Genomic DNA, 18139 nt, shown 5'->3' with positions numbered 1-18139 from the left:
TGTAAATAAAAACTTCCATTGTTCAACATCATAATTAAATGATGATGAAGTCATTATAATAAAGCATTTCTGTGAGGATTTCTTTTGAAACTGGCCTCTGCTTTTTAATTTTTTTTATTATCACTTGGCTGGGTTGGCGCTTCAGCGAGACCTCCCACGCAGCAGGTGGCGCTGCACGCACCGTTGGCACTTCCCCTCAACACCTTTCTTAGCAAGGGCGGGTGACGGTAGGGTGGTGTGTGTTCTTTTTCCACGGGTGGCCATGCTGAATCCTGACCCCAGGTGCGGACGATTGTTTTAACCCCGTGGGAACTCTGACCTCGAGAAGGGTTAGAGAATAAAATGGAGTTCTCTGTGCATTCTTCCGCGCGAGCTGGTGTGGCGGTGGCAGCGCGGAAAACGTAGGCTGGGGGAAAACTCATGCCGGGCGGCAGGCGGGGCCGTGGACAGCCCCGGGGCGGACGAGGTCCTGGACGGGACGTGAGCCGGCGACCGGAGGAGGCGACTGAGCAGCACACCCGGGCAGTGAGGAGGCGCGGGAGAACCAGCGGGGTCTGAGCCGACAGGTACACTGCAGAGCCGGGCGGGCCAGCGAGCGGGCGGACAACTGCAGGGCGCAGCCATGATCATATCAGCCGGTGAGTGCCGCCGCGGCGGGCGCCAGAAGGGACGAGCCGCGGCGCCGGCTTTTAGCTGAGTCAGGGCCGGTGACTGGGCACCTCCCGCCGGCGCGCCGGCCTGTTTAGCCGCTCACTGCCCGGGGCCCCCTGCCGGGCCACGGGCTGACAGTCCGGGCGGGCCTCTCTGCGGGCCCCGGGTCGCCCTCCGGCTCGGGGGAACCGTGCCAGGTCTCCCACCTCGGCATCCCTCCCTCCATACCCCCATGGCTGCACCTGGGGGGGGGGGCTTCCTGGGCCCTTCTCCGACCCTGAGGTTAGAATCTCTTCATTTCAACCCTCCCGACGGGGGCCACGGGGGCCCAGTTTTCCTCTGCCCGCCCGGGATCGGGATGGGACGACCCCCGCCCCCGGTGCCACCGGCCGGACGGGACAATGAGGGGTCAGTCCCGCGCACATGGCCTCGGTCCTGACTCCGGCCGTTCTCCGCAGAGGAAACCTGCGCTTCGATTGGAGGCTGGTCGGCTCTGGCCGAAGGGGTTCAGGGGGATCGCCCAGCGATCTTCCTGGACTGTGTCGCTTTCTCTCCTACCTAAGGCGCCTGCACATTCTGCTCCATCTTTCTAGATGCCTCTTCCTCATGTTTCTCAGTCATTAGCTGCAGCTCCAATGTTAGTCTTTCCTGATCATTTTATTACAACATGCTGCCTCTCTCCCCCTTAGCTGCCCCCTCCCTTCATCACAGCCCTGTAATTACTTTGTTTACTTGTCTTTCTCTCTGGTAGAATTTTGAGGGGGAGACTATTGTTTTCGTAATTCTTGAAACATTGCCTGTCAGATGGCAGAAGTTCAAAAGTACATGTTGAATAAGGAAATCAGTCCCTAGGGAATTTGTGTTGAGGCTGAAAAAGCCTTGGTGGGAATATAATACAGAGGATTTAAACCTATCAAATATGGCAGGAGTAATGGTTTTTAGGCTCTATCCTGAGATGCTGGTGATAGAGTGAGGTGTATTTGTTACTATCATTTGTTACGTTTACTGGATTATGTATCACTCTCTGCCTCAAATCTTCTGTCATCTTGTTTCCTGTTCCTTGACTCACCTTTTTTAAGGATCTGTCCCAGGTACTAACCAGGCCAGCGACATGGTTCTGATTTGGGTTAGTCTGTTAATTCTTTCATTTACCCATTAGGCACTGAACACACAGCAGTGAATAAGAGGTCAACATATACGTATGTTAAGTTTTTCAAGAGGCTTGACAAAGAAAGGGAGTGGAGAGATCGAGATAGGTGTTTGCTGGAGGGAGATGTGTGACAGAGTGGAATTTTGTTGGTTTGTTTTAGTTTTAACAACATAGGCACATAAAGAAAAAGTATGATAAAAAGCTTTAAAACAATAGTCTCCCCTTCCTTATTACCAGAGGCGACCATTTTCAATTTTGAAGCTGTTTTTTTCTGGAACATACCTCTATATTTGTAAATAATATCCAAATATTGTTACAAATTGATGCAACAGTTTTAGATTACAAGATTTTTTTTAGCATGCTTGACCTTCCCTGTTCCCCCTACCACCATCTAAAGCAGAGTGCTCTGCTGTTTTTAAGATGGGAAGTGTGTGTGAATGGACTGTACAGTATTTGATTTAGTTGTTCCATGAACAGTGGTTTTGTTTCTAAGCCAGGACAACTTTGTAACAAATTAATTAAAAGTGAAACCAAACAGGAGAGTATAGAAAAATTTATCACTTCTTTTGGTAAAATCAATTCAAAACACATTATTGGTTGATGATAGGAAATGGGGTAGCCTTTTCCATGTTTTGATGAAGTGTCTTGCTATTTCCGGTCTGTGCCACATTTAAAGCATCCTTTAATAGTTTATCAGCTATTCTGCATCACGACTTTGCAGCCCCTCCCCACCACCCCCTATTGGTTTCACTCTTTAACGTGTCTTCTCTCCATACTGTTGGTTCAGTCTCTGTTCTGGACTTGCCATACCAACCTAGAGTACCACGAAGCTCTTTTTATCTGCTTTTATGCTTTTAGAATAGTAGTATCCCCTAGTTAGAACCATAGTATTGTTTTATTTGCTAAATTGTATATGCTTTCATGTAAAACTAAGACTGCTGGAGCTGTTTGGCAAGCCTACACTGATCAGTTAGAAATGGCTGTATTTCCTAAGTTGCCTTTACACTTTTTAATTAAATCACAATTTCAACTGAAGAACCATTTTAAGACCTACATGGTGGCCCTGGCCGATGGTTCAGTGGATAGAGCATCAGCCTGGCATATGAATGTCCTGGGTTTGATTCTTGGTCAGGACACACAGAAGAAGTGACCATCTGTTTCTCCCCTCCCCTCCCCCTTCTCTCCTTCTTCTCCTCCCACAGCCAGTGGCTCGGTTGGTTTGAGCGTGTCCTGAGGCACTGAGGATAGCTCCATTGGAGTGCATCAGCTTCAGATGCTAAAAAATAGCTTGGTTCTCCAGCATCAGCTTCAGATGGGAGTTGCCGGGTGGATCCTGGTCCTGGAGCTTGCGGGAGTCTGCCTCACTATTCTCCCCTATCTAAAAAAATTAAAAGACCTACATGGTATCAAAGAGACAATTTGGTTTCCTTTATAGTCCAAAGACAGTTCCCATATCTTTTTTCTAATACTATCTTTTGACCTATGACTGTATTTCAAGGAGAGCATTCTTTTAGAGAGAAGACAGTTTCCTTTACTTTTCAGTGTTAGTGCTTAAACCTCCAGGTCATATGGGGAACACTGTGCTTGGGTAGTTCAAGTCCGAATAAATAAGATTGCTCGTCTAGCAAAGCCTAGGTTACTTATTCCTTAATATAGGCATCTTGAAATAGTTAAAATGTTTTACTAATAAGTTAATGACTAATACTCCTTTCTTAAGTATATAACTGTATAACTGTTGTTATGTTTTGTGAATAATTTTATTCTAAATTGTATGGGAAAGTTTTCTGTTTTGATCAGTAAATTAGGCCTTTGATTTTCTTTTTTTTTTTTTAAACACTTTATTTAATTTAATTTATTTTTATTTTATTTATTCATTTTTAGAAAGGAGAGAGAGAGTGAGGGAGAGAGAAGAGAGAGACAGAGAGAGAAGGAGGGAGGAGCTGGAAGCATCAACTCCCATATGTGCCTTGACCAGGCAAGCCCAGGGTTTCGAACCGGTGACCTCAGCATTTCCAGGTCAAAGCTTTATCCACTGCGCCACCACAGGTCAGGCTAGGCCTTTGATTTTCAAACTATAGTGAGCATCAATATCACAAGGAAGGGTTGCGGCCCCATTGTTGGACCCCGTCCCCACAATTCCTGATTCAGTAGATCTGGGATTGGGCCAAAATGTTGCATTTTTAGCCAGTTCCCAAGTAATGCTAATTTTATTGGTCCAGTGGTCACACTTTGAAAACAACTGAATTAGGCAAAAAATGTTCTATATGCAGGGTTTGATAAGTTAATTCTTAAACTTTGAAATGTAAACCTTTACAGTTATAAAGAAAAATAATCCTTCCTTTAATGAAGTCACCCCTCAAAAGAATAATTATTTTCAACTATCATATGTTTTTTTTTTTGTTTTTTTTTTTTGTTTTTTTTTTTTTAATTTTTCTGAAGCTGGAAACGGGGAGAGACAGTCAGACAGACTCCCGCATGCGCCGGACCGGGATCTACCCGGCACGCCCACCAGGGGAGACGCTCTGTCCACCAGGGGGCGATGCTCTGCCCCTCCGGGGGGTCGCTCCGCAGCGACCAGAGCCACTCCAGCGCCTGGGGCAGAGGCCAAGGAGCCATCCCCAGCGCCCGGGCCATCCCTGCTCCAATGGAGCCTTGGCTGTGGGAGGGGAAGAGAGAGACAGAGAGGAAGGGGGGGGGGTGGAGAAGCAAATGGGCGCCTCTCCTATGTGCCCTGGCCGGGAATCGAACCCGGGTCCCCTGCACACCAGGCCAACGCTCTACCGCTGAGCCAACCGGCCAGGGCCTATCATATGTTTTTGAATAATTCAGTTTCTCCCAGCATATGGTTCATAATTATGATCTAGCTTTTGTCTTATTTCTCTTCTGGATGAAGAAGAACTATAGCTTAAGGTATGAGTTGAAGAAAAATTAACTGGGCTTAGTATGAATACTGTGAAGCTGTTTGAACTTAGTGCTGTCTGTATATCGTCCATCATTTAAAATTGCCATCCTGCCTAGCCTGTACCCAGTCATTGAAATCTAGCTCCAGAAGACAGTGTGTCGAGACCAGTGATTGGTTTTCCCTAAAGTTTAACACAGCTAAGGCACGTAAACCTCAGTGTGGCTCCTGAACAACCCCACCCCTTAGTTTGTCAACAGCACAGAAACTTGTTGCTTCTGTAATACATATTATAAAATTATTTTTATTTAACAGAAGTTTGCAGTATACTTCAAGTAGCTCGAGAGACCTGAATTCATTTATATTCAAACTAGCAACTTAAGTCAGTTTTGTACATTCAAAAAAGAAAGTATTCATGGTATTAAGGAATTGCATGATATGGTCATCTGATGTTTGATGGTTGAAAACAAAGGAAATGTCTAAAGCCAAGAGAAAATATAAGTCAGTTGGTAAATTTTTATATTTGTCATAGATTAAAAGTTTTAGTAAATGTGACAGTTTGGCTCTTGATTTGTTGGAAACTATTTTTTAAGGAAGTGTAATGGTGAGTCTGCCTCAAAATTGAATTTTGGTTTTAACTTCTATAGGAATTTGCACTACACAAATTGAATGCTGTTGTCAATTACTTCTGGGCAGAAATTTCTGAGTCTGTAGACAAAATGTAAGAGAGTACTTTATTTCTATAAATTGGTATAAAGTATATCAACTTATCTGTAGATGTGGGTCATGTGGTTTATAAATTCATTTAGAAACTTACTGCTACTAAATTGAGGCTTGACTATATAAAGTTGGAACTTGGAAGGAAAACCACAGTTTGAACTAGGCCTATACTTGCTATTCTTTCAGAGAAGTTTTGTATGAAATGAAGGTTTCCGGGAGTTGGCAGTTTGCAGCCTTAGTGGCATCTAAAGTATTTTATCACCTGGGGGCTTTTGAGAAGTCTCTGAGTTATGCACTTAGAACGGGTGACCTCTTCGATGTCAATGATAACTCTGAATATGTGGAGACTATTATAGGTTATTACCTTCTGTCTAAGCTTGACATTGTCAGCTTCTTTCTTGCTCTAGTGCATATAGCATCCTTTTTCCTGAATTACTTTTTGATATTGCCAAATTTTATTTTAAATGGAAGTTCGTATCTTTCTATAATAGTTTTACACAGGCTGAATTTTTAGATCTAATTTCTAATTCTGAGACTTACTATTTTTTGTCAAAATGAACAGTAACATTAATAACAGTAATAATGAGAGCACCTCACAAAACATTTTAGGAATGAATCTAAGAAATGACTCAGAAACAGCTAACTTAATCAACACAAAGATAGTTCTCTCAGTGATTATGGTTATCTCTAGCCCAGTGAGCATACTGTAATATTAAAAAATTAAATCAGGTTATTATGAATAACAAATTAATTACATATAACAATTTATAGAGTTGGTTCTAACACAGGAAACCATTATTGCATTGTCTCCATTGTAGTAGGCACTGAGCCAGTCCTGCTTCGTACTGTGGTTTCTTCCACAGCTGCTGTGGGGGACAGGATCTAGCCCCATTTTACAAGTGAGAAAGCTTGGGTTTCAAGAAGGTAAACTGATAGATATATGAATTTACCAGAATTTCCAACTGCCCTTTGGTTGTTCTGCCTGGCTGTCTGACTTCACCCTTACTTACTGGACAATCGCCCCTGAGGCAGAAGAGTTCCAGGAAGCTGGTCAGCCACCTCAAGAAGGAGTTTTCCAGGAAGTCAAAACCGTAAAAGGGAACATACCAGAACTTCTGACTCAGTATCCCCTCAGGCTCTCCCAAACCCTATAGAATTCACCTTATAGTCTGTACCGGTGCCCTTCTCCCCAGAGAAGTGTCCGGCAGGGTTCCTTTCTTCCTTTCAATAAAGCCTGTTACTCTGGTCTTTTCCAACTCCCATGGATTCCAACATAAACATACAAGGCTGGCCTGACCTGTGGTGGCGCAGTGGATAAAGCGTTGACCTGGAAATGCTGAGGTTGTCGGTTTGAAACCCTGGGCTTGCCTGGTCAAGGCACATATGGGAGTTGATGCTTCCAGCTCCTCCCCCCTTCTCTCTCTGTTTCTCTCTCTCCCTCTCTCTCTCCTCTCTAAAAATGAATAAATAAATAAAAAAAACATACAAGGCTATTAAATGAGAGGGTCAGAATTTAAAACCCAGGCTTACTTCAAGATCCATACTGTTTCTACTATTAGCCATTGTTTTCTCATTTGTCACTTTATTTTAAGAGGATACACACAGGAAAGGCTTCTGGTACTCGGATCTCAGCGATTTTCAACCTTTTTTATCTGATGGCACACATAAATGAATTACAATTGTGCGGCGCACCAAAAATAAAATATTTTTTGCCAATCTGACAAAAAAAATAGGTATAATTTTGATTGACTTACAAAAATAATAATCATAATAAAAATAATTAGCCACCCTTATTACTCCAAAGTGACATTTAAAAAAAATCAGGTGCCTGTAAGGATTTCTGGTGCAGAGAATTAACCAGTTAGATGCAACCTTATTATGCAACGTGGCCAATAAGATGCACCCCTATTATGACCTGTATATAATATTTATGGTTCAAGACAGGGCACTCACACCAGAGAGCTAGTGTTGTGTTGGCTAGTGTAAATTTTTTTATTTGACCATCTAAGGGAAAAGAAGTCAGTGCCCTTGCCTAAATAGGTTTGCATATTTTAAAAATTCTTGGAGCACACCACTTGAAAATCACTGCTGTATCTTGTAAATTGAAACAACTTTGTAAGATTTTGTTCACGGGTTTTGTAGCTTTAAAACATATTTGAGGCCCTGGCCGGTTGGCTCAGCGGTAGAGCGTCAGCCTGGCATGCGGGGGACCTGGGTTCAATTCCCGGCCAGGGCACATAGGAGAAGCGCCCATTTGCTTCTCCACCCCCCCCCCCTCCTTCCTCTCTGTCTCTCTCTTCCCCTCCCGCAGCCAAGGCTCCATTGGAGCAAAGATGGCCCCGGCGCTAGAGTGGCTCTGGTCGTGGCAGAGTGACCTCCCGGAGGGGCAGAGCATTGCCCCCTGGTGGGCGTGCCGGGTGGATCCCGGTCGGGCGCATGCGGGAGTCTGTCTGACTGTCTCTCCCTGTTTCCAGCTTCAGAAAAATACAAAAAAAAAAACCCAAAAAACAAACCATATTTGAAAACTTCTGATCTAGTCGATGAAAGAAGGTACTGCATGCCCTTCAGACATGTCTCTATGAAGAGGGAGTTTTAGATCATAGTTACAGGGAGCCTAAGAGTGTGTTCCCTCTGTAGAGTAGTGTAGAGTGGCTGTTTTTTTGAATATTTCCTGATTAAGAGGAAAACGGCATTATTCACCTGAACCCTTAAAAGGAGGAAGTAGGTATTCTCTTTTAGAAGTTGACAAATGACAAGGTGGTCCAAAGGGGTGCCTTCAAATGTCCCTGAAGTTCTAAGGAGGATTGTATTTTCACATTTTTTAAAGTTTTTGCCGTGATGATGTAAACAGATTGCAAATAACTTGACTGCTGTTGGATGCTCATTGAATTAGGGTTTCCATTTGTGGATCCTATGCAGAAACAGATGGTTTTAAAGAATAGACCATACATGTCATTTAAACTAGAGCACTTTTGCTACATTAAGTTCGAGGTGAGGAGTTATGTACACTTATCTCTTTTCTCTCATTTGAAGGATTTTTCTGATGGACGTTGATAATTCTTTCCAGCAGTGCTCCGCAAGTACTTGCAGGGCTGTCATTTTATCAGTCATGGTTTTAAACAGGACTGTTGGTCTGTAAATGGCTGTGAGGTGGTAGATGCCTTCCCTGTCTCTAAACGTTATCACCTTCGCTTGTAGAAAGTGATTGTTGATCATTGCAGGCAAGTTCTGTTTGCTTGTTGTTATGTGCACGTTCCTATAATACGTATCCTTCTAGTATTATAGGGACTGTTAAAATGGGTTATTTTAAGTGTCAGGGATGTGTGAGAGGATATACAAAACAAAAACTGGAAAAGGTTTTCTGTTGTCTTAATATCATAAATAGCACATCCAGAAAATTCAAGGCTAGTAAATCTTTTCCCAGTTATAGTAAGACTTCAGGTTCTGGGATATAGTTATGACATAAACCTGCCAAGAGAGAACACAGATTTAAAACTGGGATGTACATTTTTTCCCTCTCAGTTATAATCTAAGGAAAACTCCCTAAATTCTATAATTCTGAGGTTCTTTAATGGGGTAGGGATAATGTTTTCTCACCTAACTACATTTGGTTCAAAAAGCTTATATTAGGGCCTGGTAAAGATTTTCTGCATCCAGAATTGTTTAAGATCTACTTTATGACTGCCACTTTTTTTTTTGTTTGGTTTTTTTTTTTACAGAGACAGAGAGAGAGTCAGAGAGAGGGATAGACAGGGACAGACAGACAGGAACGGAGAGATGAGAAGCATCAATCAGTTTTTCGTTGCGCATTGCAACACCTTAGTTGTTCATTGATTGCTTTCTCATCTGTGCCTTGACCGTGGGCCTTCAGCAGACCGAGTAACCCCTTGCTCGAGCCAGCGACCTTAGGTCCAAGCTAGTGAGCTCTTTTTGCTAAAACCAGATGAGCCTGCGCTCAAGCTGGCGACCTTGGGGTCTCGAACCTGGGTCTTCCTCATCCAAGTCTGATGCTCTATCCACTGTGCCACTGCCTGGTCAGGCCACTTTATTCTAACTGTACCTGAACCATACAGTTCTACCTGAATGGACCCCAAATGTGGTATATTCCAGTTTATAAAAGTCCTATGCTGCCCCCAAAACATAAATCCATTCATTTATTCACATATTCAGGCATTAATAATTTATTATGTACTGTATAGGGGTGCTGAGAACATACAAGTAAATCTGATATGGTCATCTGGAGATTTATTTTTTACATACAGAAAACATGCATAAATTTGATTTAAAAATATAGATTCTTTATGAGGGTTCTGGAGAAATGGGTACAATAGGAAATATCTCTATATTTATATACTTCTAACACATGTATGAATTTGTGTGTATATATATGTATGTGTGTGTGAGAGAGAGATTAAGGAATTGGCTTATACGATTGTATAAGCTTGCAAGTTCGAAATCTTTAGGGCAAGCCTTCAGGCTGGTGACTCTGGGAAAAATTGATATGGCAGTCTTCAATCCAAAGGGACCTCAGTTTCTTCTTTTAAGACTTGCATCTTATCGGATGAGGCCCTTCCACATTTTTAAGGTAATCTGCTTTACTCAGTCTATTGGCCTAAATGTTAATCATATCTAAAAAAGTACCTGCACAGCAACATCTGGACTGATGTTTGCCCAAACAGCTAAGCACCATAGCTTGACCAGGTGATAAATAAAGTTAACCATCACAGATACAGGTGAACTCAGTATTTGTTTTTGTTTAGTTTTAGTTTCATGATGATAAGATATGATTCAGAATGAGTTACATTTTATTAGATTGTGAATTATTTTAGAAGGATGCACAAATTCCTTATAGTCAATACTTAATACAGGTAATAAAGTCTGATTAACAAAATTAAGAACTTAAAACTGTCATTTAAATAAGAAAATTTGTAATTAATAGAAAATAATCTCAGACTTACCATTTTAGATGGCCCCTTGAATTCATTATCCTCTTAACCTTGCTTCTGCCATTTCATTTCCTGGAATTTTAACTTCTCCATAAGGTGCCTGTTACAAAACTAATCCCTGGTAACTGCTGAACTGTCACTTATTTAGTAGCCTATCAGATTTTGCAAACATAATTGTGATGTGCTGTGAGGATCACATGAGGACACAAGCTATCATTTAAAGAAATAAAATGGCAAGTTAGAAGCAGAGTGATGAATATGGTATCTTCGTTTTATTTACATGTCATGACTTTCTAGCTAGATGGGAAGGTCTGGATCCTTATATCTACAGTGAGTCACGTCGTGTTTTATAACCAGCTGAAGTCCAATTCTGCAAGAGAAATTTAAAACTTTGGAGTCAGATAGACCTGATTTTAAAACTAGCCATAGCTTTTCACTGCCTTTGTGATCTTGGAAGAATACTCTATAAGCACTAGGTTCTTTATGTGTAAAATGAAGAGACCACTATATCTCATAAAGATTAAATATATGAAAACTCCTTCTGTTGAGTAGGTGCCAAATAAATAGCTAGCTACTTTATTAAGAAAATTTGCTAATTGTGTTTGGACTGTCTTTTTTTCCTCAAAGTATCCTTAAGATAATAACTTATCATGCTTCTGCCGTCCAACCTCAAACCTTGCTCCCTGCTTCCTTCTCTGTCTCTTCTCTTCTCTTTTCCATTCCTCTTTCCCTCCTTCCCTCTTTATCTCTAATTTAGGAATAGCCTTCATTTGTAATCTAAATAGACTACCAGATCACAGAGGAATTCTAGTTTGTATAAATCTTGGCTTAAGTGTATATTCCTGTCAGTATCAGTTATTTCCAAATCACAACTTTTATATAACTCTACCAGTGTTTGTAACAGGGAGTGCTGTAAACAAACTTAAGTGTTAATTTAAATTCACTTAATTTTAATGTAGACATAAACAGGGGTGTTTACAAATTTAACAAGTGGAAGAGTAAGACTATTCCTTCACTGGAGTTAGATACCATTGATACAGCCATATTTAATCTTTTGTGAACCTGGATTGATTTAGCACAATCCAGATTATTTATTAAACAGTTGGAGTATACTTCCATTATTATTTAGCAGATTCATTTGACTAAGTTCTTTTTTATTTTTTTTTTGGGGGGGGTTGTTGTTTTTTTGTTATTAATACTGATGGTATTGAGTCCTGTCCCAATCTAGGGAAAAGCTGAGTGAATAATCAGAAGAAAGAAAAACTATTTATGTACATTTCAGTGGTTCTAGGTAAATCTCCAGGTTTATTTTTTGTTGCTGTTGTTGTTTTTGGAATAGGTATCAAACAGTGCTAGTTATATTAACTGCGTCCCTGCTACAGGTTCTGATTTAGCATGTGACATAGAGCTGGGGGCGTCTGAAAGGCACAGCACACTGCACTGTTCCATGTTTCCATCCTAACCAGGGCTGGAATGGCTGGGCTGCCATGGAAATGTAGTGATGACGCTGAATTTGTCAAGATAGAAGTGGAATTACAATATTACAAACTGGAACACCAGTTATGTTTCTCAGGATCTTTAGAACTTATTTTTACAGGGAGATTTTAGTATTTATTTTCTCTAGGCTGCTCATAACATCTGTTAGAATTTTTTAAGTCAAAGCGCAAAAACACAATGACATTTCATTTCAAATACAGTGTTTATATGAGTAATCGTATTAGCCTTCAAGTATTTTTTATCTTTAGAACACAAATGATACAATACTTAAACCTATTTTAGATAGCATTGAAGAAACTATACATAATTTATATACATGGATTTTTCTTATGTCATTTTTTTTTTCTTTTTCTTTTTTTTTCGAAGCTAGAAACGGTGAGGCAGTCAGACAGACTCCCATGTGCACCCGACCGGGATCCACTCGGCACGCCCACCAGGGGGCGATGCTCTGCCCCTCTGGGGCTTCGCTCTGTTGCATCCAGAGCCATTCTAGCGCCTGAGGCAGAGGCCACAGAGCCATCCTCAGCGCCCGGGCCAACTTTGCTCCAATGGAGCCATGGCTGCGGGAGGGGAAGAGAGAGATAGAGAAGAAGGAGAGGGGGAGGGGTGGAGAAGCAGATGGGCGCCTCTCCTGTGTGCCCTGGCTGGGAATTGAACCCGGGACTCCTGCACGCCAGGCTGACGCTCTACCACCGAGCCAACCGGCCAGGGCCTTATGTCATTTTTTGATGCTCAGAATAAATATAATTACTTAATTTTGGTTTTGCTTGGTAATGTACATTTGGCATTTTATTGAGTAGTTACAGTGTCAGGCATGATACTAAATGGTGTTAATGTATTATTTTATTTCATCTTTAGGACAGCTCTGTAGGCATATACTAATAACTCGATGGGTGAGGAAATGGAAGATTTGAGTAGTTAATTAACTAACACAAGTTTACACATTCAGTTGAGTGTCCTAGTTGGAATTTATTTTCAGATATATCTGCCTCCACAGCCTTTGCTGTTACCCTCTAATAAAATTTGCTTTATGCTTTTCTTGCGCAAGGGTTGGTTAAAAATTAAAATTTGACATATCAGAATAATATTCAATAAATTAGATTTGTTTTTGGTAAACTTTTGAAGCCCTTAATGTTAAATTGTGTGAAGTCTTGCTTTTAAACAAGTAAAGATGTAGCAACATAAATTGTCATTAATTTATGAAGAATTTGACCATTTCCTCTTTTAGCTTTTTTTGAAAATTATTTCATTTACCCATGCCATGTTAGTCATATAATTATAAGAATGTACTAAAATCTCCTAAGCCAATAAGAAATAAGATATTATAGGTAAAGACAATAGATTCTGGTGTAAAGAGTACTGAATGATGAATTGGAAAACTTGGGTTCTAGTTGCCCTTGTCTACAGTTAGTTTGCTTTCCTGTTGAATGGGAGAGCTAGACAATACCAACATTTCCAAAAAGTGTATTATGATGCACAAGTTTTATGAAATGATTTATGTGGGATGAGGTGAGGGAGTTCTATGCCTAAGTCATTCTGTGAATCACAGTAAGCTCCCTCCTCATTCTCAGATTAGCAAAGTGTATATTAGCCACATATTAAGACTTCTAGTAGAAGCATGCATTTGGTATACTATTTCCTGTACTTAAGTGAGCCTTTTTATTTTTTTTGTGGCAGACAGAAAGAGAGTCAGAGAGAGGGACAGATAGGGACAGACAGACAGGAAGGGAGAGATGAGAAGCATCAATTCTTTGTTTTGGCACCTTAGTTCATTGATTGCTTTCTCATATATGCCTTGATGGGGGGTGGGGGAAGCTACAGCAGACCGAGCGATTCCTTGCTCAAGCCAGCAACCCTGAGCTCAAGCTAGTGACCATGGGGTCGTGTTTATGATCCCATATTCAAGCCAGCTCACTCCTTGCTCAAGCTAGTTAGCCTGTACTTTTTTTTTTTTAATTTTTAGAGAAGAGGGTGAGAGAGAGAGAGAGAGAGAAGGAGGCGGGAGGAGCAGGAAGCATCAACTCCCATATGTGCCTTGACCAGGCAAGCCCAGGGTTTTGAACCGGCGACCTCAGCGTTTCCAGGTCGATGCTTTATCCACTGCGCCACCACAGGTCAGGCAAGTTAGCCTGTACTTAAGCCAGGAGACCTCAGGGTTTTGAACCTGGGTCCTCTGTGTCCCAATTCAATGCTCTTGTTACCATCAAATTATATGAAAAAAGTATCTTTATAAACCTCACAGTTTCCAAAATAACATTTTGGTTATTTACATCTGACTTCTTATTTTTTAGTGACCAAAAAAGTTGTAAAGAAAGATGCCAAAAAAGTTGTTGCAAAGTCCAACCAAAGAAGAGGCACCACCACCTAAAGGTATTATAATTAATTGATCAAAATATGGTCTTACTACATTATCCTTGATTAAATTTTTTATCCCAAATAGTGGAGGGTGGAAGAAGGTAAGAGTTTTAATGCACAAAATGGTAGCTCTTCCTTCACTTACTTTTCACCCTCTTCTTTGACTCAGTCCCCATTTTCTCTTTCTCAGCTTTCTATTTCTCCCCTATCCTCCCGTGTCTGCCCACAAACCCCATTGGCAACACCAGAGAATTCTTGTTATCTCTGAATGGTATACTGTATAAAGAAGGCCTTGCCCTCTAGTCCAGCAGCTGGTCTTGATCAAATGACACCAATAAAAGGTCAAGGGTTGATGTGAATTTCAGGTGGCTGCTCTATCCCAATTCAGCATCCTTCCTGGTTCATCTAAGGAAATGTCAATATTTGCAGGAAAAAAGAATTCTTTTTTAAGAGGGATCAATTCAATTATTTGAATTTTTATGTATCTTGGAATGTTTTTAGGAAAAGGGGAATGAAATGTCAGCAAATGGGCAAATTTATTTACCCACTGGGGTAAATTTATTTACTCATTGACAGCAACCTCCAAAAAAGAATGAGAATCAAGGATCCCAGGGTACCAATCACTGAGACTTTTTTTCTGAGAGATCCTTGTGAAATATTATGGAATAAAAGAGAGCTCAAAAAACACGTCTATTTCCTGAATTTTACAGTTGATCATTGAAAAAAATTAAACATGCACTAATGTTTACCATTAGACATATTGAATAGTCTTATGTTTCATGTTAATTTAAATTATTTTAAATCAACCTAAAATAAAATAAAATTTCAGATAACCTATCCTGCATTTTCTTTTTTTTCTTTTTCTTTTTTTTTGCATTTTTCTGAAGCTGGAAACAAGGAGAGACAGTCAGACTCCCACATGCGCCCCACCGGGATCCACCCGGCACGCCCACCAGGGGGCGATGCTCTGCCCCTCCGGGTGTCGCTCTGTTGCGACCAGAGCCACCCCAGCGCCTGGGACAGAGGCCAAGGAGCCATCCCCAGCGCCCGGGCCATCTTTGCTCCAATGGAGCCTCGGCTGCGGGAGGGGAAGAAAGAGACAGAGAGGAAGGAGAGGGGGAGGGTTGGAGAAGCAGATGGGCGCTTCTCCTGTGTGCCCTGGCCGGGAATCGAACCCAGGACTTCTGCTCGCCAGGCCGACGCTCTACCACTGAGCCAACCTGCCAGGGCAATCCTGCATTTTCATTAGTATGGCATTGCATAACATTTCTGGTGAGCTAAATTTGGAAATGATGAAAGCACTTTGTATATTAGTAGTAGTCACAGATTATACAAATGACTAACAAGGTTGCACTGGTTTAGTAAGCATTAAAAAATGCATGATATGAAAATAAACATAAGTTTTATTCTTTTTAAATCTCAAAGGTTGTTGAGAAGCCCCTGCCTCCTACTGCCTTAATTTCAGCAAAAGGCAAAGAAAAATAAGTATTTTTATTCTATTTACTTCTAAGATTGGCATCTCTGTTAGGTATTCTTATTTTTACATAATAGGCTTCCAGCTAAAGTCGTAGAGTTTCCTCCACTGTATTAAAACTAGCATTAGAAATGATGGCTATTTCATATTGCTCCAATCCCAGGTAAAGAAACCCGGGCAGATGTTTGTGCAGACCCAGTGTCATAGACACAGGAAAGGAAGTGGTGAGGGCTAGAAGGGGAGGGGAGTTATCTCTTATTGATTTAATTGCAGCTAACACAAATGTTTAGGATCATATAAATAATATAGGCCTTCAAAAGTTTCTAAAAGTTAGGTCCTGGCCGGTTGGCTCAGTGGTAGAGCGTCGGCCTGACAAGCAGGAGTCCTGGGTTCGATTCCCGGCCAGGGAACACAGGAGAAGCGCCCATCTGCTTCTCTACCCCTCTCCCCCCTTCCTCTCTGTCTCTCTCTTCCCCTCCTGCAGCCAAGGCTCCATTGGAGCAAAGTTGGCCCAGGCACTGAGGATGACTCTGTGGCCTCTGCCTCAGGCGCTAGAATGGCTCTGGTTGCAACAGAGCGTCACCCCAGATGGGTAGAGCATTGCCCCCTGGTGGGCGTGCTGGGTGGATCCCGGTCGGGCGCATGTGGGAGTCTGTCTGACTGCCTCCCCGTTTCCAGCTTCAGAAAAATAAAAAAAAAAACCCAAAAACTATATATACATAAATATATATACTCACACAATTATGTATATATATATGTATATGTATACACATGAACACATACACACTTTTATTTAATGTGTATGCCTTCAATGGGACATTTAGTCCCCATTCCCTATTGGCCTTTATCCACCTGCTCTGGACAGCACATTGAAAAGAAGCAGTTGGCTGATGGGACTGCAAATTAGTACAACCATTATGGAAGAAAGTATGGTGGTTTCTAAAAAAAATTAAGAATAGAACTACTACAGTATATGACCCAGCAATTCCTCTACTGGGTATCTACCCAAAAAACTCAGAAATATTGGTATGTAAAGACACATGCAGCCCCATGTTCATTGCAGGACTATTCACAGTGGCCAAGACATGGAAACAACCAAAGTGTCCCTTAGTAGAGGATTGGATAAAGAAGATGTGATACATATATACAATGGAATACTACTCAGTCATAAGAAATGAAGACATAGTGACATTTACCACAACATGGATGGAACTTGAGAACATTATACTGAGTGAAATAAGTAAATCAGAGAAAGCTAAGAACTGTATGATTTTACATATAGGTGGGATATAAAACTGAGACTCATAGACATAGACAAAAGTGCAGTGGTTACCAGGGGATAGGAGGTATGGGGGAGGGGGTAGAGGGAAGGGTGTAAAGAGGGACAAATATAAGGTGGTGGAAAATGATTTAACTGGCCCTGGCCGGCTGGCTTAGTGGTAGAGTGTCAGCCCAGCATGTGGAAGTTCTGGGTTTGATTCCTGGCCAGGGCACACAGGAGAAGCGCCCATCTGCTTCTCCACCCCTCTCCCTCTCCTTCCTCTCTGTCTCTCTCTTCCCCTCCCGCAGGCAAGGCTCCTTTGGAGCAAAGTTGGCCCAGGCGCTGAGGATGGCTCCATGGCCTCCGCCTCAGGTGCTAGAATGATTCTGGTTGCAATGGAGCAATGCCCCAGATGGGCAGAGCATTGCCTTAGTGGGCTTGCTGGGATCCCAGGTGAGCACATGCAGGAGTCTCTTTGCCTCTCCACTTCTCACTTCAGAAAAAAAAAAATGATTTGACTTTGGGTGATAAGGTATACAACATAATCAACAGTTCAAATGCTATAGAAATGTTTACCTGAAACCTATGTACTTTAATTAATTGATCAATGTCACCATGTTAAAGTTAATTTTCTAAATAAAATTTAAAAATTAAAAATAATAATAAAAAATAAAATGTTAAGAGAGAAAAAAAAAGAAGCTGTTGGCCCTAGCTGATGGATCAGCCCAGTGTGTGGATGTCTTGGGTTTGACTCCCAATCAGGGTACACATCAGAAGTGACCATCTGTTTCTCTTCCCTCTCCCCCTTCTCTCCCTCTTCACCTCCTGCAGCCAGTGGCTCGATTGGTTCAAGCTTGGCCCTGGGTGCCTAGGATAGCCTGGCTGGTCTGAGTGCATCAGCCTCAGGAGCTAAAAATAGCTCGGTACTCAAGCATCAACCCTAGATGGGTTGCCAGGTGGATCCTGGTTGGGGCATATGCAGGAGTCTGTCTCTCTATCTCCACTCCTCTCACCTAAAAAAAGAAATGAAAAAAAAGCAGTCACTGAGGTTTTATCCCAGAGAGGCCAATTCCAAGGCCTGGGGGTGGTCTTGGAATCTCTGAGGTTGGGGTTTTGGGTTGGGTTGGAGCTGAGTTTGGTTGGGACGGAGGGATTAGCATTTAGAACCAAGACACTGAGGATCACT

The 18139-nt window shown here is 41.8% G+C and overlaps 1 long non-coding RNA gene across 1 annotated transcript; it reads left to right on the top strand.

The window, feature by feature from the left end:
- The first annotated feature begins 309 nt into the window (after window positions 1-309).
- Window positions 310-17775, top strand: LOC136403083 (uncharacterized). Its single transcript, XR_010751094.1, has 3 exons — window positions 310-638; window positions 14155-14233; window positions 17262-17775. It is a non-coding gene; the product is annotated as an uncharacterized lncRNA (long non-coding RNA).
- The last annotated feature ends 364 nt before the right edge of the window (window positions 17776-18139 follow it).

This window comes from Saccopteryx leptura, chromosome 4 (genome assembly GCF_036850995.1).
Source record: "Saccopteryx leptura isolate mSacLep1 chromosome 4, mSacLep1_pri_phased_curated, whole genome shotgun sequence".
Taxonomy (NCBI): domain Eukaryota; kingdom Metazoa; phylum Chordata; class Mammalia; order Chiroptera; family Emballonuridae; genus Saccopteryx; species Saccopteryx leptura.
The sequence above is the reverse complement of the archived record's forward strand: the minus strand, read 5'-3'. Positions and strand labels throughout refer to the sequence as shown.